Here is a 24,760-nt window from a genome sequence, read left to right as displayed (position 1 = left end):
CGCCCTATCTCCTGTTTCAACCCTAGGCTGAAATCACAACCCACCACCCAGTGAAGAGTCCACACTCCAATACCCACAGTTAGCACAGACAAGGATAACGGAAAAATAAGCACAACGCCGCAGTCACTCAGGAATACACTATAAATGCAAAGGGCAAAACAAATACAAATATAGGAAGGAGCAAATAAGACAAAGGGAAATACACCACCAGCAACGATACTCCAACTTCTAGCTCACCACTCCAGACCGAGATAACATGCACAAGACAGAAGCTATAATCGGCGATGCCCAGTGTTCAGGAGAACTATTTAAAGGCAGTGGGCATGGCCCAGCTTCCAATCCGAGTACCAGGTAATTTAACCCTGGACCAGCTAGATAAAATCTAGCCGACGCCAATGAGCGCATAGTGGTCAAAAGCGGAATTACCACTGTCTGTCGAACGACCTGGTCTGAACAGCGTCCGACATGACACTCTGCCAGTCAACCTCAAATGGGGACAGATGATATCGCATGTAGAGCTGCCCAAAGCTTTGACCAGCCTCGGCCACACGAAGGCGATGGTGGGAAAGTGTCACAAGAGGTGGATGATGATGAGACACAATTGCCAGAAAGTCAGCAGGAGGAGCAGGGTGCAGATGTGGAAGACGAGGTGGTGGATTATATATTGAGTGACCCAACCTGGCAGGAGGACATGCACAGCGAGGACAGCAGCACACAGGGGGAAGGAGGCATATCCCCTCCAACAGGCAGGAAGAAGCAGTGTGGTGGCAACAAACAGAAGGTGTTCATCCGTTCCCCGTAACACCAACATAAAGTTGCCATTCCACCTGTGAGATCTTCCCAAGTCTGGCTATTTTTTTAAAGACTCTGCCAATAACCCAAAACAGGCCATTTGCAGCACCTGCCATGCGTGCGTCAGCAGGGGTAGCAAAACAACCAGCCTGACCACCACCAGCATGACCAGGCACATGGCAGCAAAGCACCCGACTTTGTGGGCCGAACCCAAGGCTCCAGAACCACTGCCTGCAGGTCACACCACTGCTTCTTCCACTGTTTTGCTGTGAAGCCAATCCCCAGTACACCGTGCATGTGAAGATGCCTCTTGCCCTGCACCTGTTGTGGCCCACAGTCAAGCAGCACCATCAGCAAGCCCATCCACGTCCTTGACCCAGCACAGCGTTCAGTTGTCTATAACTCAGTCTTTGGAACGCAAGCAGAAATACCCAGCCAACGCCCCACAGGCCACAGTCCTCAATTCTAATATTTCTCTTCTGCTTGTGCTAGAAATGCTGCCTTTTAGGCTTGTTGAGACGGAAGCATTCCGCAACCTGATGGGGCGGTCATCCCAAGGTACTCGGTCCCCAGTCGCCACTATTTCTCCCAGTGTGCCGTACCAGCATTACACCAGCATGTGTCCCACAACATTACCCGTGCCCTCAACAATGCTGTTACTGGGAAAGTCCACCTAACCACGGACACGTGGACAAGTGCTTGTGGGCAGGGACGGTACATCTCAATGATGGCACACTGGGTTAACATAGTGGAAGACGGGACCCAGTTGGACCTTGGGATGGAACACATCCTCCCCACGCTGAGGATTGCTGGCCCTATGTCTATCAGGGTTGCCCCCACAGTCTACAGCTCCTGCACCTCCTCCTCCTCCTCTTCATCCTCCATCTCTGAAATCAACACACCAGTCAGAAGCTGGAAGCACTGCAACACTGCCTCAGCCAAGCGGCAACAGACTGTACTGAAGCTAATCTGCATAGGTGAGAAACCGCACAATGCAAATGAGTTGTGAACAGCTCTGAAAGAGCCGTCAGATGTTTGGATGACACCGCTGAACCTGCAGCCAGGCATAGTCGTACGTGACAATGGCAATAATCTTGTGGCGGCTCTGAGGCAAGGTGAGCTGACACACGTATCTTGCTTGGCCCATGTGCTTAACCTCGTGGTTCAACGTTTTCTGAAAAGCTACCTGGAGCTGCCGGATCTGCTAGTGAAAGTACGTCGTCCGTCTGCCCATTTTCGAAAGTCAGCTACAGCTTCAGCCGCCCTTGCCGTGCTTCAGCAGCATTTGCAGCTTCCAGCTCACTGACTGGTGTGGGATGTCCCCATGTGCTGGAACTCTACGCTGCGTATGTTGAAAAGGATTTGTGAGCAGAAGAGGGCAGTTGTTGACTACCAACATCAACAAGGGCATAGATATTTAGTTCAGACTCCACACATAAGACCTCAGGAGTGGACATGGATGTCAGACATATGTACCATCCTCCAAAACTTTGAGGACTGCAAATAGATGGTAAGCGGCGATGACGCCATAATTAAGGTCACCATTCCGCTTCTCAGCAATCTGAAAACCTCTCTGCTCACAATTAAAGAGGATGCATTGCTGGCCGAGCACGAGGACATGGAGCAAGGAAACATACAGGGGGATTACACTCAGCCCAGCCTCATGTCTTCTCAACATGGATTGGTAGACAATGAGGAGGAGAAGGAGGAAGAACAGGAGCTACTTTCATGGGCTATAGATGGTACTACAAACACATCTGTATTAGCTTCTGTTCAGCAGTGATGGCCTGAGAACAGGGTGGAGGAGGATGAGGATGAGGAGGAGAACAGCTTGGTCAGTCATCCTGTTGGTGAGGACTCAGAAGTCTTCCTTTTAGCAGTCTGGCACGCATGGCTGACTTTATGTTGCGCTGCCTTTCACGTGACCCTCGTATTATCAAACTTTTGGGTGACACTCATTACAGGTTGGTGACACTTCTAGACCCACGCTACAAGGAGAACTTTCAATCTCTTCTGCCTGAGGCAGAGAGGTGTACTAAAATGTTGCAGTACCAGAGGGCTCTTGTAGCGGAATTACTTAGAAAATTCCCATGTGAGAACGCTGGCAGCAGATGTCAGAGTTTGTTGTACAGCCAAGGAGTCCAAGCAAGAGAGAAAGAAGTGCAATCCAGCTCAGGCAGGGGAACAATGGCCAAGTTCTGGCACAGTTTTCTCAGACCCTCCCATCGTGGCGGCCCAGAGGCAAGGGTTGCTGTCACAAGAAGTGCAATGTTTATGAAGATGGTGAGGGAGTACCTTGCAGATCGTACCTCTGTGCCTTTTAATTATTGGGTATCCAAGCTGGACACGTGGCATGAACTGGCTCTCTATGTGTCACGGGGGTACTGGGTAGACTAAGGCTGGTTACCCGGGCCCCTGCGATATCCCTCAGACTAGGGAAAACCCCATCTGTCCCTCTCCCAGAATTTACACTAATGGTGTGCTTGTCTGGGCCACCAGGCCTGACCCTGACTCCTGTTTCTGCCCTATGCTGAAACCACCACCCGCCACCCAGTGATTAGACCACACACCAACCCCCACAGAAAGCACAGACAGGGAAAACTAAAAACGCACCACGCCGCAGACACACAGGAAAACACTATAATGTGCCCAGGGCAAAACAAATACAAATATAGGAAGGAGAAATATAACAAAGGATAATACACCACCAGATACGATATTACTTCTCCAAGACCACCACTCCAGACCGGAATCACTAGGCACAAGGCACAAGGTATAATCGGCGACACCCAAAGTCCAGCAGAACTATTTAAAGGCAGTGGGCGTGACCCAGCCTCCAACCCGAGTACCAGCTAAATTAACCCCGGACAACCTAGATAAAATCTAGTAGGCGCCACTGAGCGTATAGTTGATGAATGCGGAATTACCGCTGACTGTCGGACGCCCTAGTGTTGTGTATCCGCTTTTTGGGCTCCCCTGGTGGTTGCTGGTGGTACTGGTGACTTGTTTGCACTTTGCTTCTTCTGTTCACCTGCTTCCATCAGTGTTTGGGAGTTTCCTATTTAGCCTTGCTCTCCAGTCATTTCCTTGCCGGTCATCATTGTAACCAGAGCCTTCGGTTGCATGTTCCTGCTACTAGTCTGCTGATCAGCTAAGTGGACTTTGTCCTTTTGTTTTGTGCCTTTTGTCCAGTTTGCAGTTTTTGTATTTCTCTGTAGCTGGAAGCTCTTGCGGGCTGAAATTGCCACTCCTGTGTCATGAGTTGACACAGGAGTCTTAAAGTAATTTCAGGATGGTTTTTGAAAGGGTTTTCAGTTGACCGTGAAGTCCTCTTTTGTATCCTTCTGCTATCTAGTAAGTGGACCTCTCTTTGCTAAATCTACTTTCATACTGTGTATGTCTTTTCCTCTTAATTCACCGTTATTACATGTGGGGGGCTGCTATCTCTTTTGGGGTATTTCCCTAGAGGTAAGCCAGGTCTGTTTCTTCCTCTACCAGGCGTAGTTAGTCCTCCGGCTGGCGCGTGGCATATAGGAAGCCGTAGGTATGCTCCCTGGCTACTGTTAGTTGTGTGGTAGATTTAGCTCACGGTCAACTCGAGTTTCCATCACCCGAGAGCTCGTTCGTTACTTATGTGTTTTTTACGTTCCCTTGCCATTGGGAACCATGACAGTATGACCGGCCTACAAAGTGTTAATTGTTTGGGCTGAAGCAGGAGAAAAAGAAGTGTTGAAGGGAAATTTTTTTTTTTTTTTTCCCTCAGAGTTTTGCTGCCTAGCCCTTAATTGCTGTCTAGCTGCTTCTTACCTCCTCTTAACCCTTGAATGGCTCTGACCTTAGCTGTTTAACATGGATGTCCAGAGTTTGGCTGCAGGTTTAAATAATCTTGCTACGAAGGTTCAAAATTTACAAGATTTTGTTATACATGCTCCTATTTCTGAACCTAAAATCCCTACACCAGAGGTGTTTTCCGGAGATAGATCTCGGTTTTTGAATTTCAAATATAATTGTAAATTATTCCTTTCTCTCAGACCTCACTCCTCAGGAGATCCTGTCCAGCAGGTTAAGATTGTAATCTCTTTGCTGCGAGGTGACCCTCAAAATTGGGCATTTTCATTGGCACCAGGGGATCCTGCGTTGCTCAATGTGGATGCGTTTTTCCTGGCTTTAGGGTTGCTTTATGAGGAACCTAATTTGGAGATTCAAGCTGAAAAAGCTTTGATAGCCCTATCTCAAGGGCAAGATGAAGCGGAGATATACTGCCAAAAATTTCGTAGGTGGTCTGTGCTTACTCAGTGGAATGAGTGCGCCTTAGCGGCAAATTTCAGAGAGGGCCTTTCTGATGCCGTTAAAGATGTTATGGTCGGGTTCCCTGCGCCTACAGGTCTGAATGAGTCCATGACAATGGCAATTCAGATTGATCGGCGTTTGCGGGAGCGCAAACCCGTGCACCATTTGGCGGTATCTTCTGAAGAGACGCCAGAGAAAATGCAATGTGACAGAGTTATGTCCAGAAGCGAGCGGCAGAATTATAGGTGTTTTGTGTCTGCGGATCAGGATGATTGGGTTGCCTTTCTGCCGTTGGCGGAGTTTGCTCTTAATAATCGGGCTAGTTCTGCCACTTTGGTTTCTCCTTTCTTTTGCAATTCAGGGTTTCATCCGCGTTTTTCATCTGGTCAGGTTGAATCTTCGGATTGTCCTGGAGTGGATGCGGTGGTGGATCGGTTGCATCGGATTTGGGGACAAGTGGTGGATAATTTGGAATTGTCCCAGGAGAGGACTCAGCAGTTTGCTAACCGTCGTCGTCGTGTTGGTCCCCACCTTCGCGTTGGGGACTTGGTGTGGTTGTCTTCCCGTTTTGTCCCTATGAGAGTTTCTTCTCCCAAATTTAAGCCTCGGTTCATCGGTCCTTATAGGATTTTGGAGATTCTTAACCCTGTTTCCTTTCGTTTGGACCTCCCGGCATCTTTCGCTATCCATAATGTGTTCCATCGGTCGTTGTTGCGGAGATATGAGGTACCGGTGGTTCCTTCTACTGAACCTCCTGCTCCTGTGCTGGTGGAGGGTGAATTGGAGTACGTCGTGGAGAAGATCTTGGACTCCCGTATTTCCAGACGGAGACTTCAATATCTGGTTAAATGGAAAGGCTATGGTCAGGAAGATAATTCTTGGGTAACTGCCTCTGATGTTCATGCCTCGGATTTGGTTCGTGCCTTTCATAGGGCTCATCCAGATCGCCCTGGCGGTTCTTGTGAGGGTTCGGTGCCCCCTCCTTAAGGGGAGGGTACTGTTGTGTATCCGCTTTTTGGGCTCCCCTGGTGGTTGCTGGTGGTACTGGTGACTTGTTTGCACTTTGCTTCTTCTGTTCACCTGCTTCCATCAGTGTTTGGGAGTTTCCTATTTAGCCTTGCTCTCCAGTCATTTCCTTGCCGGTCATCATTGTAACCAGAGCCTTCGGTTGCATGTTCCTGCTACTAGTCTGCTGATCAGCTAAGTGGACTTTGTCCTTTTGTTTTGTACCTTTTGTCCAGTTTGCAGTTTTTGTATTTCTCTGTAGCTGGAAGCTCTTGCGGGCTGAAATTGCCACTCCTGTGTCATGAGTTGACACAGGAGTCTTAAAGTAATTTCAGGATGGTTTTTGAAAGGGTTTTCAGTTGACCGTGAAGTCCTCTTTTGTATCCTTCTGCTATCTAGTAAGTGGACCTCTCTTTGCTAAATCTACTTTCATACTGTGTATGTCTTTTCCTCTTAATTCACCGTTATTACATGTGGGGGGCTGCTATCTCTTTTGGGGTATTTCCCTAGAGGTAAGCCAGGTCTGTTTCTTCCTCTACCAGGCGTAGTTAGTCCTCCGGCTGGCGCGTGGCATATAGGAAGCCGTAGGTATGCTCCCTGGCTACTGTTAGTTGTGTGGTAGATTTAGCTCACGGTCAACTCGAGTTTCCATCACCCGAGAGCTCGTTCGTTACTTATGTGTTTTTTACGTTCCCTTGCCATTGGGAACCATGACACCCTAGTGTGAATAGCGTCCGACATGACACTATGCCTTGGAGGTCCAGGCCTGTCCTGCTGCTAGCGTTCTGTCAGAGAGAGTTTTTAGAGTCACTGGTGGAATTATAACAGATAAGCGCATCCGCCTGTCAACTGAAAATGCTGACAGACTGACTCATAAAAATGAACAAGGCCTGGATTGGGAAAGACTTCTGTACACCACCAAGTGAAAACAGCGAAACATAACCTCAAATACATTCTCTCTTTTGGGGAGGTGTACTCTCATGCACCTCTTCACAACCACACATGGTTATACGCTTCCAGATTTGGTCTGTTTGTTCTTATCCTCCTCCTTATCCTCATCCAGAACCACTATATCACCAGGTTGACCGTAGTAGGTACTGTTATAGGCCAGTGAATTTTGGGCAAGGGGGCTGTAAAGGCACTCTTATTTTTTTAAAAAAGGATCCCACATTGGGGAATTGGGCATGACATTACATTGGGCCTACTTCTTAACTCGGTCTCCTGCAATCTGTACTGTACGTGCCAGTAGATCACCAGGGTGAACGTGCTTTGTACTGTTATGGGCAGGTGAAGTTTGGCCAAGGTGCCTGCGATGTCACTAATCTATTTTTAAAAAAGGTACCCCCATTGAGCAATTGTTTGGCAGATCATGCACTGCATTACAAGTCTCAGAGACACACAACACTACATTGAGCCTAATTCTTAACTCTGTCTCCCGCAATGTCTCTTGTTTAACTGCTACTAGATCACCAGGGTGAACGTGCTCTGTACTGTTATAGGCCGGTGAAGTTTGGGCAAGGGGGGCTGTGATGGTACTAGTATATTTTTAAAAAAGGTACCCCCCATTGGTGAAACCACATCCTTGTTGGCAAACACTTCATAACATTTGTGTACCTTAAAGAGCTCACTTGAAAAGCTCCTTTTTGTGTTGCCTGGTTGCTCACATTGGACACAATACACTTCATATAAATTTGGTAAGGCAATGCTGTTAGCTTGGCTCAGTAGTTCATTAAAAATATAGCTTTGTCCACTATATTAGTTTCTCTCCTTGAGAGCCTTAACTTCGTCTGCCTCAAATGTACACAAATGGAGAATATACAAATGGTGATTTGTAAACAAGATTGAAATACTGTATACCGAATGCATTCAGACAATCACATTTCTGCATTTCTTGTAAAACATTTACAAATGTGACAGACAATGCTCATAGTGACACAATCTTGATAAATGTTTGTTTATTCACTTCACAAACAGTTCTAAAGGCCCCGTCTCACATAGCGAGATCGCTAGCGAGATCACTGCTGAGTCACAAGTTTTGTGACGCAACAGCGACCTCAGTAGCGATCTCGCTATGTGTGACACGTACCAGCGATCAGGCCCCTGCTGCGAGATCGCTGGTCGTGTCGGATTGGCCTGGACCTTTTTTTGGTCGTTGAGGTCCCGCTGACATCGCTGAATCGGTGTGTGTGACACCGATCCAGCGATGTCTTCACTGGTAACCAGGGTAAACATCGGGTTACTAAGCGCAGGGCCGCGCTTAGTAACCCGATGTTTACCCTGGTTACCAGCGTAAATGTAAAAAAAACCAAACAGTACATACTCACCATCTGTTGCCCGTCAGGTCCCTTGGCGTCTGCTTCCTGCTCTGACTGCCGCCGTAAAGTGAGAGCACAGCAGTGACGTCACCGCTGCGCTCTGCTCTCACTGTACGGCGGCACACAGTCAGAGCGGGAAGCAGACGGCAAGGGACCTGACGGGCAACAGATGGTGAGTATGTACTGTTTGTTTTTTTTGGTAACCAGGGTAAACATCGGGTTACTAAGCGCGGCCCTGCGCTAAGTAACCCGATGTTTACCCTGGTTACCCGGGTGCTGCAGGGGGACTTCGGCATCGTTGAAGACAGTTTCAACGATACCGAAGTCGTTCCCCTGATCGTTGGTCGCTGGAGAGAGCTGTCTGTGTGACAGCTCCCCAGCGACCACACAGCGACAAAACAGCGACGCTGCAGCGATCAGCATCGTTGTCTGTATCGCTGCAGCGTCGCTGTGTGAGACGGGGCCTTAAGTCTCTACATGTTTGCTGTTTGTCATTGTAAAACATTAAGGTTTACTGAAACTATGCCTGTGGTGGTTTAATCAAAATCCTTGTGGCTTTTATTTTCTAGGGGTTTATGGCCCCTCGTCTGATGACTCCATGATATCTCAGTTTCATACAACCTTGAAAAGTGGCCACTTGAAGGTCTGGGTGAAACTAGAGTGACTACATAGTGTAATTCACTATATAAGACCAGAGAAACATGACTAAGGCAGATGCCAAAACTGGGGTACCTGTACATGTACAGTGTGCTGATACCTGCATAATTGAGGATGCTCATGCAGTGTAGGTAATCTCCCAGGGGTTCTCTGTCTTGGTGATGCTTCTCTGATATTCCAGACGGATGTTGTTTAAAAGCCTCTTGGTGATGATCTAAGTATACTGTATGTAGTTAATCTTCATATACAGTATACGTAATCACTATATGTATTTAATCCTTATATGTACTTATTAACCTTTGTATGTTAACACATACAAAAGTGTACGCACACACACCATTCAATCATACTATTCCTTGCATTTTGTAGTTTGCAATAAAATTGCCTTGTATTTGCCTTTTTTAAAGCCGTATCTGAACCTTAGTGTTAAAAACATGGCAAATAAAATTGCCAAATTCTCCTGTAAATAATTGTGCAAAGAGGGAACCATCATACCATTAAAAAATACAATTGGATTTTCCTGGGCCCATCCAGTATGTGGGTTCCAAGGCCTAACGGGGTGCATATGACTATGCAGCAGGGCTGGCCTTCCTGCCAATGTATAAAACAATGGAGTATGGAGCACAAAATGCATATTGAGAAGTGGATTTTCAGGGGCCCATCCAGTATGTGGGTTCAAAGGCTTATTGGGGTGCATATGAATTGGTAGCAGGGCAGGCCTTGAATTCAATGAACCACTTTTTCAGGAGTCCCCCCTGGACATCTTATGATGGGGTATTGTGGTGCGTCGTAATTCTTGGCAGGCCAGCCACTCACAGCCTAGGCTACAACAGCTTAGGAGACCCACAGTTTAATAATGGCCCTGATGCACCAGTACAAATGGGCTCTGTGACTTTAAGAGTCCCTCCTTCATAAATGAAACAAGATGGGTCTCCTTATGTGTCGCACACCACATGGCCAGCTAGGGTTGTAAAATGTTATAATGACATTTCCCAGTGAATGCATTTGTAGTGGTTGAAAGCAATGTTAAAGTTGAAAAACGCTTCAAAAAAGCTGCGTCTGAACTAAGTCTAAGTGGGGGAGGAAATTTTCAATCTGGGGTTCATTATTTGGCCTTACAGGCAAGTCATTAACCTGCAAAGGATGGACCTTGACATATTTCCCAGCAAAACCCGTTTTGGTTTCTTTTTAGTGTGTTTTTGTGGCACCGGGAAAAATGGCATGAATCTCGGAAAAAAATGATTAAGGCTGTGACCTAGGAGTCAGGAATGCTTCCAGGGGCGATCCCCATGATGTCCCTGTGTGATTTAAGCAGGGTTTCCATCATTTTCAGACGTTTTTAGACCTTTAGACAGGAATCTCTGCTGCCATGCATGCCTCCTAGGCTGACTCCGGCATGTTCGGCAGGTGACAGGAATCTCTGCTGCCATGCATGCCTCCTAGGCTGACTCCAACATGTCCGGCAGGGGGCAGGAATCTCTGCTGCCATGTATGCCTCCTAGGCTGACTCCGGCATGTTCGGCAGGTGACAGGAATCTCTGCTGTCATGTATGCCTCCTAGGCTGACTCTAACATGTCCGGCAGGGGACAGGAATCTCTGCTGACATGTATGCCTCCTAGGCTGACTCCAGCATGTCCGGCAGGGGACAGGAATCTCTGCTGCCATGCATGCCTCCTAGGCTGACTCCAACATGTCCGGCAGAGGGCAGGAATCTCTGCTGCCATGTATGCCTCCTAGGCTGACTCCGGCATGTTCGGCAGGTGACAGGAATCTCTGCTGTCATGTATGCCTCCTAGGCTGACTCTAACATGTCCGGCAGGGGACAGGAATCTCTGCTGACATGTATGCCTCCTAGGCTGACTCCAGCATGTCCGGCAGGGGACAGGAATCTCTGCTGCCATGCATGCCTCCTAGGCTGACTCCAACATGTCCGGCAGGGGGCAGGAATCTCTGCTGCCATGTATGCCTCCTAGGCTGACTCCAACATGTCCGGCAGGGGACAGGAATCTCTGCTGACATGTATGCCTCCTAGGCTGACTCCAGCATGTCCGGCAGGGGGCAGGAATCTCTGCTGCCATGTATGCCTCCTAGGCTGACTCCGGCATGTTCGGCAGGTGACAGGAATCTCTGCTGCCATGTATGCCTCCTAGGCTGACTCCAGCATGTCCGGCAGGGGGCAGGAATCTCTGCTGACATGTATGCCTCCTAGGCTGACTCCAGCATGTCCGGCAGGGGGCAGGAATCTCTGCTGCCATGTATGCCTCCTAGGCTGACTCCGGCATGTTCGGCAGGTGACAGGAATCTCTGCTGCCATGTATGCCTCCTAGGCTGACTCCAACATGTCCGGCAGGTGACAGGAATCTCTGCTGCCATGCATGCCTCCTAGGCTGACTCCAGCATGTCTGGCAGGGGACAGGAATCTCTGCTGCCATGTATGCCTCCTAGGCTGACTCCGGCATGTTCGGCAGGGGACAGGAATCTCTGCTGACATGTATGCCTCCTAGACTGACTCCAACATGTCCGGCAGGGGACAGGAATCTCTGCTGACATGTATGCCTCCTAGACTGACTCCAACATGTCCGGCAGGGAACAGGAATCTCTGCTGCCATGTATGCCTCCTAGGCTGACTCCAGCATGTCCGGCAGGGGGCAGGAATCTCTGCTGCCATGTATGCCTCCTAGGCTGACTCCGGCATGTTCGGCAGGTGACAGGAATCTCTGCTGTCATGTATGCCTCCTAGGCTGACTCTAACATGTCCGGCAGGGGACAGGAATCTCTGCTGACATGTATGCCTCCTAGGCTGACTCCAGCATGTCCGGCAGGGGACAGGAATCTCTGCTGCCATGCATGCCTCCTAGGCTGACTCCAACATGTCCGGCAGGGGGCAGGAATCTCTGCTGCCATGTATGCCTCCTAGGCTGACTCCAACATGTCCGGCAGGGGACAGGAATCTCTGCTGACATGTATGCCTCCTAGGCTGACTCCAGCATGTCCGGCAGGGGGCAGGAATCTCTGCTGCCATGTATGCCTCCTAGGCTGACTCCGGCATGTTCGGCAGGTGACAGGAATCTCTGCTGCCATGTATGCCTCCTAGGCTGACTCCAGCATGTCCGGCAGGGGGCAGGAATCTCTGCTGACATGTATGCCTCCTAGGCTGACTCCAGCATGTCCGGCAGGGGGCAGGAATCTCTGCTGCCATGTATGCCTCCTAGGCTGACTCCGGCATGTTCGGCAGGTGACAGGAATCTCTGCTGCCATGTATGCCTCCTAGGCTGACTCCAACATGTCCGGCAGGTGACAGGAATCTCTGCTGCCATGCATGCCTCCTAGGCTGACTCCAGCATGTCTGGCAGGGGACAGGAATCTCTGCTGCCATGTATGCCTCCTAGGCTGACTCCGGCATGTTCGGCAGGGGACAGGAATCTCTGCTGACATGTATGCCTCCTAGACTGACTCCAACATGTCCGGCAGGGGACAGGAATCTCTGCTGACATGTATGCCTCCTAGACTGACTCCAACATGTCCGGCAGGGAACAGGAATCTCTGCTGCCATGTATGCCTCCTAGGCTGACTCCAGCATGTCCGGCAGGGGGCAGGAATCTCTGCTGACATGTATGCCTCCTAGGCTGACTCCAGCATGTCCGGCAGGGAACAGGAATCTCTGCTGTCATGTATGCCTCCTAGGCTGACTCCAACATGTCCGGCAGGGGACAGGAATCTCTGCTGCCATGCATGCCTCCTAGGCTGACTCCAACATGTCCGGCAGGGGGCAGGAATCTCTGCTGCCATGTATGCCTCCTAGGCTGACTCCAGCATGTCCGGCAGGGGACAGGAATCTCTGCTGTCATGTATGCCTCCTAGGCTGACTCCAACATGTCCGGCAGGGGGCAGGAATCTCTGCTGCCATGTATGCCTCCTAGGCTGACTCCGGCATGTTCGGCAGGTGACAGGAATCTCTGCTGTCATGTATGCCTCCTAGGCTGACTCCGGCATGTTCGGCAGGTGACAGGAATCTCTGCTGCCATGTATGCCTCCTAGGCTGACTCCAACATGTCCGGCAGGGGACAGGAATCTCTGCTGACATGTATGCCTCCTAGGCTGACTCCAGCATGTCCGGCAGGGGGCAGGAATCTCTGCTGCCATGTATGCCTCCTAGGCTGACTCCGGCATGTTCGGCAGGTGACAGGAATCTCTGCTGCCATGTATGCCTCCTAGGCTGACTCCAGCATGTCCGGCAGGGGGCAGGAATCTCTGCTGACATGTATGCCTCCTAGGCTGACTCCAGCATGTCCGGCAGGGGGCAGGAATCTCTGCTGCCATGTATGCCTCCTAGGCTGACTCCGGCATGTTCGGCAGGTGACAGGAATCTCTGCTGCCATGTATGCCTCCTAGGCTGACTCCAACATGTCCGGCAGGTGACAGGAATCTCTGCTGCCATGCATGCCTCCTAGGCTGACTCGAGCATGTCCGGCAGGGGGCAGGAATCTCTGCTGCCATGTATGCCTCTAGGCTGACTCCGGCATGTCCGGCAGGGGGCAGGAATCTCTGCTGCCATGTATGCCTCCTAGGCTGACTCCAACATGTCCGGCAGGGAACAGGAATCTCTGCTGCCATGTATGCCTCCTAGGCTGACTCCAGCATGTCCGGCAGGGGGCAGGAATCTCTGCTGCCATGTATGCCTCCTAGGCTGACTCCGGCATGTTCGGCAGGTGACAGGAATCTCTGCTGCCATGTATGCCTCCTAGGCTGACTCCAACATGTCCGGCAGGGGGCAGGAATCTCTGCTGACATGTATGCCTCCTAGGCTGACTCCAACATGTCCGGCAGGGAACAGGAATCTCTGCTGCCATGTATGCCTCCTAGGCTGACTCCAGCATGTCCGGCAGGGAACAGGAATCTCTGCTGCCATGTATGCCTCCTAGGCTGACTCCAGCATGTCCGGCAGGGGGCAGGAATCTCTGCTGCCATGTATGCCTCTAGGCTGACTCCGGCATGTCCGGCAGGGAACAGGAATCTCTGCTGCCATGTATGCCTCCTAGGCTGACTCCAGCATGTCCGGCAGGGGGCAGGAATCTCTGCTGCCATGTATGCCTCCTAGGCTGACTCCGGCATGTTCGGCAGGTGACAGGAATCTCTGCTGCCATGTATGCCTCCTAGGCTGACTCCAACATGTCCGGCAGGGGGCAGGAATCTCTGCTGACATGTATGCCTCCTAGGCTGACTCCAACATGTCCGGCAGGGAACAGGAATCTCTGCTGCCATGTATGCCTCCTAGGCTGACTCCAGCATGTCCGGCAGGGGACAGGAATCTCTGCTGTCATGTATGCCTCCTAGTCTGACTCCAGCATGTCCGGCAGGGGACAGGAATCTCTGCTGCCATGCATGCCTCCTAGTCTGACTCCAGCATGTCCGGCAGGGGACAGGAATCTCTGCTGCCATGCATGCCTCCTAGTCTGACTCCAGCATGTCCGGCAGGGGACAGGAATCTCTGCTGCCATGTATGCCTCCTAGGCTGACTCCAGCATGTCCGGCAGGGGGCAGGAATCTCTGCTGCCATGCATGCCTCCTAGTCTGATTCCGGCATGTCCGGCAGGGGGCAGGAATCTCTGCTGTCATGTATGCCTCCTAGTCTGACTCCAGCATGTCCGGCAGGGGGCAGGAATCTCTGCTGCCATGTATGCCTCCTAGGCTGACTCCGGCATGTCCGGCAGGGGACAGGAATCTCTGCTGTCATGTATGCCTCCTAGTCTGACTCCAGCATGTCCGGCAGGGGACAGGAAACTCTGCTGCCATGTATGCCTCCTAGTCTGACTCCGGCATGTCCGGCAGGGGACAGGAATCTCTGCTGCCATACATGCCTCCTAGTCTGATTCCGGCATGTCCGGCAGGGGACAGGAATCTCTGCTGCCATGTATGCCTCCTAGGCTGATTCCGGCATGTCCGGCAGGGGACAGGAATCTCTGCTGCCTTGCATGCCTCCTAGGCTGACTCGAGCATGTCTGGCAGGGGACAGGAATCTCTGCTGCCATGTATGCCTCCTAGGCTGACTCTGGCATGTCTGGCAAGGGGCAGGAATCTCTGCTGCCATGTATGCCTCCTAGTCTGATTCCGGCATGTCCGGCAGGGGACAGGAATCAGCTGCATTGCATGCCTCCTAGGCTGACTCCAGCATGTCCGGCAGGGGACAGGAATCTCTGCTGCCTTGCATGCCTCCTAAGCTGATTCCGGCATGTCCGGCAGGGGACAGGAATCTCTGCTGCCATGTATGCCTCCTAGTCTGACTCCAGCATGTCCGGCAGGGGACAGGAATCTCTGCTGCCTTGCATGCCTCCTAGGCTGATTCCGGCATGTCCGGCAGGGGGCAGGAATCTCTGCTGCCTTGCATGCCTCCTAGGCTGATTCCGGCATGTCCGGCAGGGGACAGGAATCTCTGCTGCCTTGCATGCCTCCTAGGCTGATTCTGGCATGTCCGGCAGGGGACAGGAATCAGCTGCATTGCATGCCTCCTAGGCTGACTCCAGCATGTCCGGCAGGGGACAGGAATCTCTGCTGCCTTGCATGCCTCCTAGGCTGATTCCGGCATGTCCGGCAGGGGGCAGGAATCTCTGCTGCCTTGCATGCCTCCTAGGCTGATTCCGGCAGGGGACACTAATCTCTGCTGCCTTGCATGCCTCCTAGGCTGATTCCGGCATGTCCGGCAGGGGACAGGAATCTCTGCTGCCTTGCATGCCTCCTAGGCCGATTCCGGCAGGGGGCACTAATCTCTGCTGCCTTGCATGCCTCCTAGTCTAACTCCAGCATGTCCGGCAGGGGACAGGAATCTGCTGCCTTGCATGCCTCCTAGGCTGATTCCAGCATGTCCGGCAGGGGACAGGAATCTCTGCTGCCTTGCATGCCTCCTAGGCTGATTCCGGCATGTCCGGTAGGGGACAGGAATCTCTGCTGCCTTGCATGCCTCCTAGTCTGACTCCAGCATGTCCGGCAGGGGACAGGAATCAGCTGCCTTGCATGCCTCCTAGGCTGACTCCAGCATGTCCGGCAGGGGCGAGGAATCTCTGCTGCCTTGCATGCCTCCTAGGCTGATTCCGGCATGTCCAGCAGGGGGCAGGAGTCTCTGCTGCCTTGCATGCATCCTAGAATGACTCCAGCATGTCCGGCAGGGGACAGGAATCTGCTGCCTTGCATGCCTCCTAGGCTGATTCCGGCATGTCCGTCAGGGGACAGGAATCTCTGCTGCCATGTATGCCTCCTAGGCTGATTCCGGCATGTCCGGCAGGGGACAGGAATCTCTGCTGCCTTGCATGCCTCCTAGGCTGACTCCAGCATGTCTGGCAGGGGACAGGAATCTGCTGCCTTGCATGCCTCCTAGGCTGACTCCAGCATGTCTGGCAGAGGACAGGAATCTCTGCTGCCTTGCATGCCTTCTAGGCTGATTCCGGCATGTCCGGCAGGGGACAGGAATCTCTGCTGCCATGTATGCCTCCTAGGCTGATTCCGGCATGTCCGGCAGGGGACAAGAATCTCTGCTGCCTTGCATGCCTCCTAGGCTGATTCTGGCATGTCCGGCAGGGGACAGGAATCTCTGCTGTCTTGCATGCCTTCTAGGCTGATTCCGTCATGTCCGGCAGGGGACAGGAATCTCTGCTGCCTTGCATGCCTCCTAGGCTGATTCCGGCATGTCTGGCAGGGGACAGGAATCTCTGCTGCCTTGCATGCCTCCTAGGCTGATTCCGGCATGTCCGGCAGGGGACAGGAATCTCTGCTGCCTTCCATGCCTCCTAGGCTGATTCTGGCATGTCCGGCAGGGGACAGGAATCTCTGCTGCCTTGCATGCCTCCTAGGCTGATTCCGGCATGTCCGGCAGGGGACAGGAATCTCTGCTGCCTTGCATGCCTCCTAGGCTGATTCCGGCATGTCCGACAGGGGGCAGGAATCTCTGCTGCCTTGCATGCCTTCTAGGCTGATTCCGTCATGTCCGGCAGGGGGCAGGAATCTCTGCTGCCTTGCATGCCTCCTAGTCTGACTCCAGCATGTCCGGCAGGGGACAGGAATCTGCTGCCTTGCGTGCCTCCTAGGCTGATTCCGGCATGTCCGGCATGGGACAGAAATCTCTGCTGCCTTGCATGCCTCCTAGGCTGTTTCCGGCATGTTCGGCAGGGGACAGGAATCTCTGCTGCCTTGCATGCCTCCTAGGCTGATTCCGGCATGTCCGGCAGGGGGAAGGAATCTCTGCTGCCTTGCATGCCTCCTAGGCTGATTCCGGCATGTCTGGCAGGGGGCAGGAATCTCTGCTGCCTTCCATGCCTCCTAGGCTGATTCTGGCATGTCCGGCAGGGGGCAGGAATCTCTGCTGCCATGCATGCCTCCTAGGCTGATTCCGGCATGTCTGGCAGGGGACAGGAATCTCTGCTGCCATGCATGCCTCTAGGCTGACTCCAGCATGTCCAGTAGGGGGCAGGAATCTCTGCTGCCATGTATGCCTCCTAGGATGACTCTGGCATGTACCAGGAGCTCAGTCTACTGCAGAGACTTCAGAGTTCTCCACGTTTTCTAGTGTTTTGCCCTGTATGGGACATCTACTCTGGGCATGTCAGTACTAGCTTCAGTCCTACACATGGTTTATTGTCATCATTTTAATAAATGAGATATTGGGCGATATGAATGGTTGTAGTGTTATGTCATGAAGTCATGATGACTTATCTGCACTTGGTAGAGGAGCACGATCCATCCCCAACCCATAGCCCATAGCCCATCCATTGTGAGTCTCACCCTGCGGTGCTGGACCGGTGAGGAACGTTATTCTATAGTGTGGATGTTTTCAGGCGCGCAATGACTCACCTGTGAATGTGATCACTTGGGCTCCTGAGATATAATGTGCTGGGGTAATATAAAGTATCATCAGTCCTCAGAGGTCAGGTCCCTGGACCTGATGCCATAAATCATTAATGTGCCGCGTCCTCTGCGCTATCATCAAATATAGAAATAATTCACAGGCCTGTGGGAAAAACCCAAGAAAAACACACAAATATTGGGCTCAGATTGACCCCTTTCTGACATTTCCAGTAACAGTACATTCACGTGACCTGGACATTATTGACCAGGGATGTACAGTGGGGGAAATACAGTTGTGTTCAAAAGTTTACATACCCCGGCAGAATTTTTGCTTTCTTGGCCTTTTTTTTAGAGAATATGAGTGATAACACCAAAACTTTTTCTCCACTCATGGTTAGTGGTTGGGTGAAGCCATTTATTGTCAGACTACTGTGTTTTCTCTTTATAATTCATAACAACAACCCAAAACATCCACATGACCCTGATCACAAGTGTACACACCCTGGTGCTTTTGGCCTGATAACATGCGCAGAAGTTGACACAAATGGTTGTGAATGACTACTAAAGGTGACATCCTCACCTGTGACCTGTTTGCTTGTAATCAGTGTGTGCATAAAAGCTGAGTGAGTTTCAGGGATCCAGACAGACTCTTGCATCCTTCATCCAGCCACTGACATTTATGGATTATGAGTCACTAGACTGTGGCCCGATTCTAATGCATCGGGTATTCTAGAATATGCATATCCCCGTAGTATATGGACAATGATGATTCCAGAATTCGCGGCAGACTGTGCCCGTCGCTGATTGGTCGAGGCAACCTTTATGACATCATCGTCGCCATGGCAACCATTATGACATCTACGTCGATACTGTGCCCGTCGCTGATTGGTCGAGGCCTGGCGGCAGACTGTGCCCGTCGCTGATTGGTCGAGGCAACCTTTATGACATCATCATCGCCATGCTGTGCCCGTCTCTGATTGGTCGAGGCCTGGCGGCCTCGACCAATCAGAGACGCGGGATTTCCAGGACAGACAGACAGACTGTCTGTCTGTCTTTCTGTCTGTCTTTCTGTCTGACAGACAGACAGACAGACGGAAAAACCCTTAGACAATTATATATATAGACTAGATTGTGGCCCGATTCTAATGCATCGGGTATTCTAGAATATGCATGTCCCCGTAGTATATGGACAATGATGATTCCAGAATTCGCGGCAGACTGTGCCCGTCGCTGATTGGTCGAGGCGAATTCACGGCAGACTGTGCCCGTCGCTGATTGGTCGAGGCCTGGCGGCCTCGACCAATCAGAGACGCGGGATTTCCAGGACAGACAGACAGACAGAAAGACAGACAGACAGACAGACGGAAAAACCCTTAGACCCTTAGAATACCATTATGACATCTACGTCGATACTGTGCCCGTAGCTGATTGGTCGAGGCCTGGCGGCTTCGACCAATCAGAGACGTGGGATTTCCATTATGACATCATCGTCGCCATGCTGTGCCCGTCGCTGATTGGTCGAGGCCTGGCGGCCTCGACCAATCAGAGACGCGGGATTTCCAGGACAGACAGACAGACTATTCTAGAATATGCATGTCCCCGTAGTATATGGACAATGATGATTTCAGAATTCACGGCAGACTGTGCCCGTCGCTGATTGGTCGAGGCAACCTTTATGACATCATCGTCGCCATGGCAACCATTATGACATCTACGTCGATACTGTGCCCGTCGCTGATTGGTCGAGGCCTGGCGGCCTCGACCAATCAGAGACGCGGAATTTCCAGGACAGACAGACAGACAGACAGACAGACAGACAGACGGAAAAACCCTTAGACAATTATATATATAGATGGGGAAAGCAAAAGAATTGTCAGCGGATCTATGGGAAAAGGTAGTTGAACTGTATAAAACAGGAAAGGGATACAAAACGATATCCAAGGAATTGTTAATGCCAGTCAGCAGCGTTCACACTGTGATTAACACATGGAAAATCAGGGGCTCTGTAAAAACAAAACCACCGTCAGGTAGACCAACAAATGTCGTCCATAACTGCCAGGAAAAGTGTTCAGGATGCAAAGAAAAACCCACAAATAACATCAGCTGAAATACAGGACTCTCTGAAAACTAGCGGTGCGGCTGTTTCAAGATGTACAATAAGGAGGCACTTGAAGAAAAATGGGCTGCATGGTCGAGTCACCAGAAGAAAGCCATTATTGCACAAATGCCACAAAGTATCTTGATTACAATATGCAAAACAGAACAGAGACAAGCCTCAAAACTTCTAGAACAAGGTAATTTGGAATGATGAGACCAAAATTGAACTCTTTGGCTACAACCTTAAACATTACATTTGGAGAGAGATCAACAAGGTCTATGATGAAAGGAACACCATTCCTACTGTAAAGCACGGAGGTGGATCGCTGATGTTTTGAGGATGTGTGAGCTACAAAGGCATAAGAAACTTCGTCAAAGTTGAAGGAAAGATGAATGCAGCACATTAGCAAATACTGGAGGCAAATTTGCAATCATCAGCCCAGAAGTTGCGCATGGGACGTACTTGGATGTTCCAACATGACAACGAATCAAAACACAAGGCCTAGTCAACCTGTCATTGGCTACAGCAGAGCAAAGTGAAGGTTCTGGAGTGGCCATCTCAGTCTCCTGACCTCAATATCATTGAGCCAATCTGGGGAGATCTCAAGAGTGCAGATCATGCTAGACAGCCCAGGAATTTACAGGAACTGGAAGCTTTCTGCCAAGAAGAGTGGGCAGCTTTACCATCTGAGAAAATAAAGAACCTCATCCACAATTACCACAAAAGACTTCAAGCTGTCATTGATGTTAGAGGGGGCAATACACGGTATTAAGAAATAGGGTATGTGAACTTTTCATCAGGGTCATGTGGATGTTTTGGGTCATCATTATGATTTAAAAAGAGAAAACACAGTAGTCTGAAAATAAATGGCTTCACCCAACCACTAACCATGAGTGGAGGAAAAGTTTTGCTGTTATAATTCATATTCTCTGAAAAAAGGCCAAGAAATCAAAAATTCTGCCGGGGTATGTAAACTTTTGAGGACAACTGTAAGTATTTTGATTTGATGCATTTTCTTACTATTGCACCAACAGTTGTCTCCTCCTCACCCAGCATCTTACTTATGGTTGTGTAGCCCATTCCAGCTTTGTGCAGGTCTATGATCTTGTCCCTGACATCCTTATAAAGCTCTTTGGTCTTGCCCATGTTGTAGAGGTCAGAGTCTGACTGATTAATTGAGTCTGTGGCCAGGAGTCTTTTATAAAGGTGACTATGTAAGACAGCTGTCTGTAATGCAGGTAACGAGTTGATTAGGAGAGTCTAACTGGTCTGTAGGAGCCAGAACTCTTAATGGTTGATAGGGGATCAAATACTTATTTCTCACTGCAAAATGCAAATTAATTTATAGAATTTATACAATGTGATTTTCTGGATTTTATTTTTGATATTCTATCTCTCAATGTTAAAATTATCCTGCCCTTAAAATTATAGACTGTTCATGGCTTTGTCAGTGGGCAAACTTACAAAATCAGCAAGGGATCAAATACTTATTTCCCCTACTGTATTATTACTGCATCAAGATCGTGCATGCACACAAGCTGTGAGTGGGCGATCATCGCCGGGTGTCAGCTGATTATGACAGCTGACACCTGGCACTGGCACTAAGTGCCAGGAGTGGTCCTGCACCGTTCCCAGCGCTTTAACACCTAAATGCCACAATCAAGACTGCGGTAATCCACGCAAACACCCCCAGTGATCCTCCTCTCCCTCCACATCCAAAAATATCCCATCTAACAATAAGGAGGCAAGCACAAAGAATTGATGGGTGAAGGTCGGTCACAGCTTTAATTATTTAATAGAAATATATAGCAATAAAAGGAAGCACTTGAAAGTTAACAAAAAGACCAGTAGCCAAAAGCCCTGCAACATCTGCAGGCAAGGCAGCCTACGTAGTCACAATATTCCGGTGCTTCCTTCATTGAAAACAGCCAAGTAGGATCCTGAATAGTACTACACAGGACTCCGACCCCCACCCATCAGGCACAAAGCTTGGTCTATCCTATATTGCAGACCCGACAAGAGAATATCCACTCCAATATCAATGAGGTTGACACCATCTGACCTCAGAACAGATGAGTTGTCGCCTTCGAGCTGACGATGCCTCACCACCAAACCAAACTTATCCCACACAAACTTGGATCAGAGCAGGGATGGCTTTGATCAGAGCAGGGATGGCCTTCATTAGAGCAGGGATGGCATTGATCAGAGCATGGATGGCCTTGATCAGAGCAGAGATGACCTTCATCAGAGCAAAGATAGTCTTGATTAGAGCAGGGATGGCATTGATCAGAGCAGAGATGGTCTTGATCAGAACAGAGATGGCCTTGATCAGAGCAGGGATGGTCTTGGTCAGAGCAGGGATGGTCTTGATCAGAGAAGACATGGTCTTGATTAGAGCAGGGATGGCATTGGTCAGAGCAGGGATGGCCTTGATCAGAGCAGGGATGGCTTTGATCAGAGCAGGGATGGCATTGGTCAGAGCAGGGATGGCCTTGATCAGAGCAGAGATGGTCTTGATCAGAGAAGACATGGTCTTGATTAGAGCAGGGATGGCATTTATCAGAGCAGAGATGGTCTTGATCAGAGCAGAGATGGTCTTGATCAGAGCAGTGATGGTCTTGATCAGAGAAGACATGGTCTTGATTAGAGCAGGGATGGCATTGGTCAGAGCAGGGATGGCCTTGATCAGAGCAGAGATGGTCTTGATCAGAGAAGACATATTCTTGATTAGAGCAGAGATGGTCTTGATCAGAGCAAAGATGGCCTTGATAAGAGCAGGGATGGTCATAAACAGAGAATGTGTTTAGTCCCTTGAATAGTGGATCCACATCAGGGACCGTGGATGATGGATCATATAAAGAGGCTTCTCATAAAATTAGAATATCATCAAAAAGTGAATTTATTTCAGTTCTTCAATACAAAAAGTGAATCTCCTATATTCTATAGAGTCATTACACACACAGTGATCTATTTTACATGTTTATTTCTGCTAATGTTGATGATTATGGCTTACAGCCAATGAAAACCCAAAAGGCATTATTGCAGTAAATTAGAATACTTTATAACACCAGCTTGAAAAATGATTGTAAAATCTGAAATGTTTCCTACTGAAATGTATGATCAGTAAATGCACTCAGTACTTGGTCGGGCTCGTTGTGCATCAATTACTGCATCAATGCGGCGTGGCATGGAGGCGATCAGCCTGTGGCACTGCTGAGGGGTTATGGAAGCCCAGGTTGCTTTGATAGAAGCCTTCAGCTCATCTGCATTGTTGGGTCTGGTGTCTCATCTTCCTCTTGACAATACTCTATAGATTGTCTATGGGGTTAAGGTCAGGAGAGTTTGCCGCAAATCAAGCCCAGTGACACTGTTGTTTTTACACCAGGTATTGGTACTTTTGTCAGTGTGGACGGGGCCAAGTCCTGCTGGAGAATGACATTTCCATCTTCAAAAAGCTTGTGGGCAGAGGGAAGCATGAAGTGCTCTAAAATGTCCTGGTAGACGGCTGCGCTGACTTTCATCTTGTTAAAACACAGTGGACCTACACCAGCAGATAACATGGCTCCCCAAACCATCACTGATTGTGGAGCCTTCACACTAGACCTCCAGCAGCTTGGATTGTGGCCTCTCCACTCTTCCTCCAGACTCTGGGACCTCGATTTCCAAATGAAATGCACAATTTACTTCAATCTAAAAACAACACCTTGGACCCCTGACAACAGCCCAGTTCTTTTTCTCCTTGGCCCAGGTAAGACGCTTCTGGCATTGTTTATTCATCATGAGTGGCCTGTGTAAAGCTGCAGTAGCATCGTACGCAGTGAAGAAGTAGTGACCCACAAATTCCAACACAAAAGTTTCTTTTAATGTGTTTCTTCACAGCATTAAAGTCCGATTCACATAAATGCATATAACTTCAGTGGATTGGGCTTTCCTTCTACAGAAGGGTGTCGATAAGGGTCCACTCCGCACCCTGCGACCACAGCCACCTTCCCCAGCGCTTCCGTCTATTTACTGTCCCCTGTTCTTCTCGGCAATCCTTGTCTGATGAAGGTCCCATTGGTGGTACCAATACATCGCTGAACCTTTCTGCTTTGCCTTACAATAATTTTTTTCTATCGGAGCGCCAAGCACCTTTCTCATGTTATGTTGAGTCTTATGCCACCTTTTGTACCTGCTTAATTGTTCAGAAACCCTGCAGTGGTGAAAAGAAGGGACCTGCTTGTTCCATGCTCTACACTTAGAGTAAAACGTGAAACACATCAGTGGTGGAGCCACTGCGAGAACATCGGCTGTATCGACAATGAAGTCACTGCAGCAAAATGACCACAGGTGTTTTCCAGAAGTGGCTTTCTGTAGGAAACTGAGTGGGAGCACCATTGTCTGATACACGCCGTGTGCACAGAGCCACATTTCCCTCTGATTGGTCCACACCTTCCATAAAGTTTCTGAGCATTTACTTCTCCACTGACCTAAAGGAATTACGGTACACAAAAATCATGTTCCACCAGAACTAAACCATAAAGCTCCTTAATCTCAAGCTGGTCCGTCCCTTACATATTGGCTCTACAGGAAAATCCTCATAAAAAGTATAATTTGGCCTAAAATGACTTAACTCCTACAAGCTCTCCCAATTACTCTACCACAAACTGTCATCTGTTTTTCAGTAAACTCATCTCTGTCTTTTTGCGGGACCACAACAATCCTAGAATTACACACCACACATTGATTGCCGCACCCTGAAGGTGAACCTGACCTCATAGCCCCACTACA

At 49.9% G+C, this 24,760-nt stretch overlaps 1 protein-coding gene across 6 annotated transcripts in view; it reads right to left on the bottom strand.

The window, feature by feature from the left end:
- The window catches only part of LOC143785030 (uncharacterized), a 69,024-nt gene that overhangs the window by 3,717 nt on the left and 40,547 nt on the right, over positions 1-24,760 (bottom strand). The window contains exon 6 of one of the 6 annotated variants that reach the window (XR_013217948.1): positions 17,899-18,055. The exons of the other annotated variants lie outside the window; for them this stretch is intronic. The gene's annotated coding sequence lies outside the window, so the exon portion shown is untranslated. The remainder of the gene's footprint in view (positions 1-17,898; positions 18,056-24,760) is intronic. 6 annotated transcript variants of the gene reach the window in all.

This window comes from Ranitomeya variabilis, chromosome 7 (genome assembly GCF_051348905.1).
Source record: "Ranitomeya variabilis isolate aRanVar5 chromosome 7, aRanVar5.hap1, whole genome shotgun sequence".
In the NCBI taxonomy this organism is placed as follows: domain Eukaryota; kingdom Metazoa; phylum Chordata; class Amphibia; order Anura; family Dendrobatidae; genus Ranitomeya; species Ranitomeya variabilis.
Note: the sequence above shows the minus strand (reverse complement) of the source record. Positions and strands in the feature narration are given on the sequence as shown.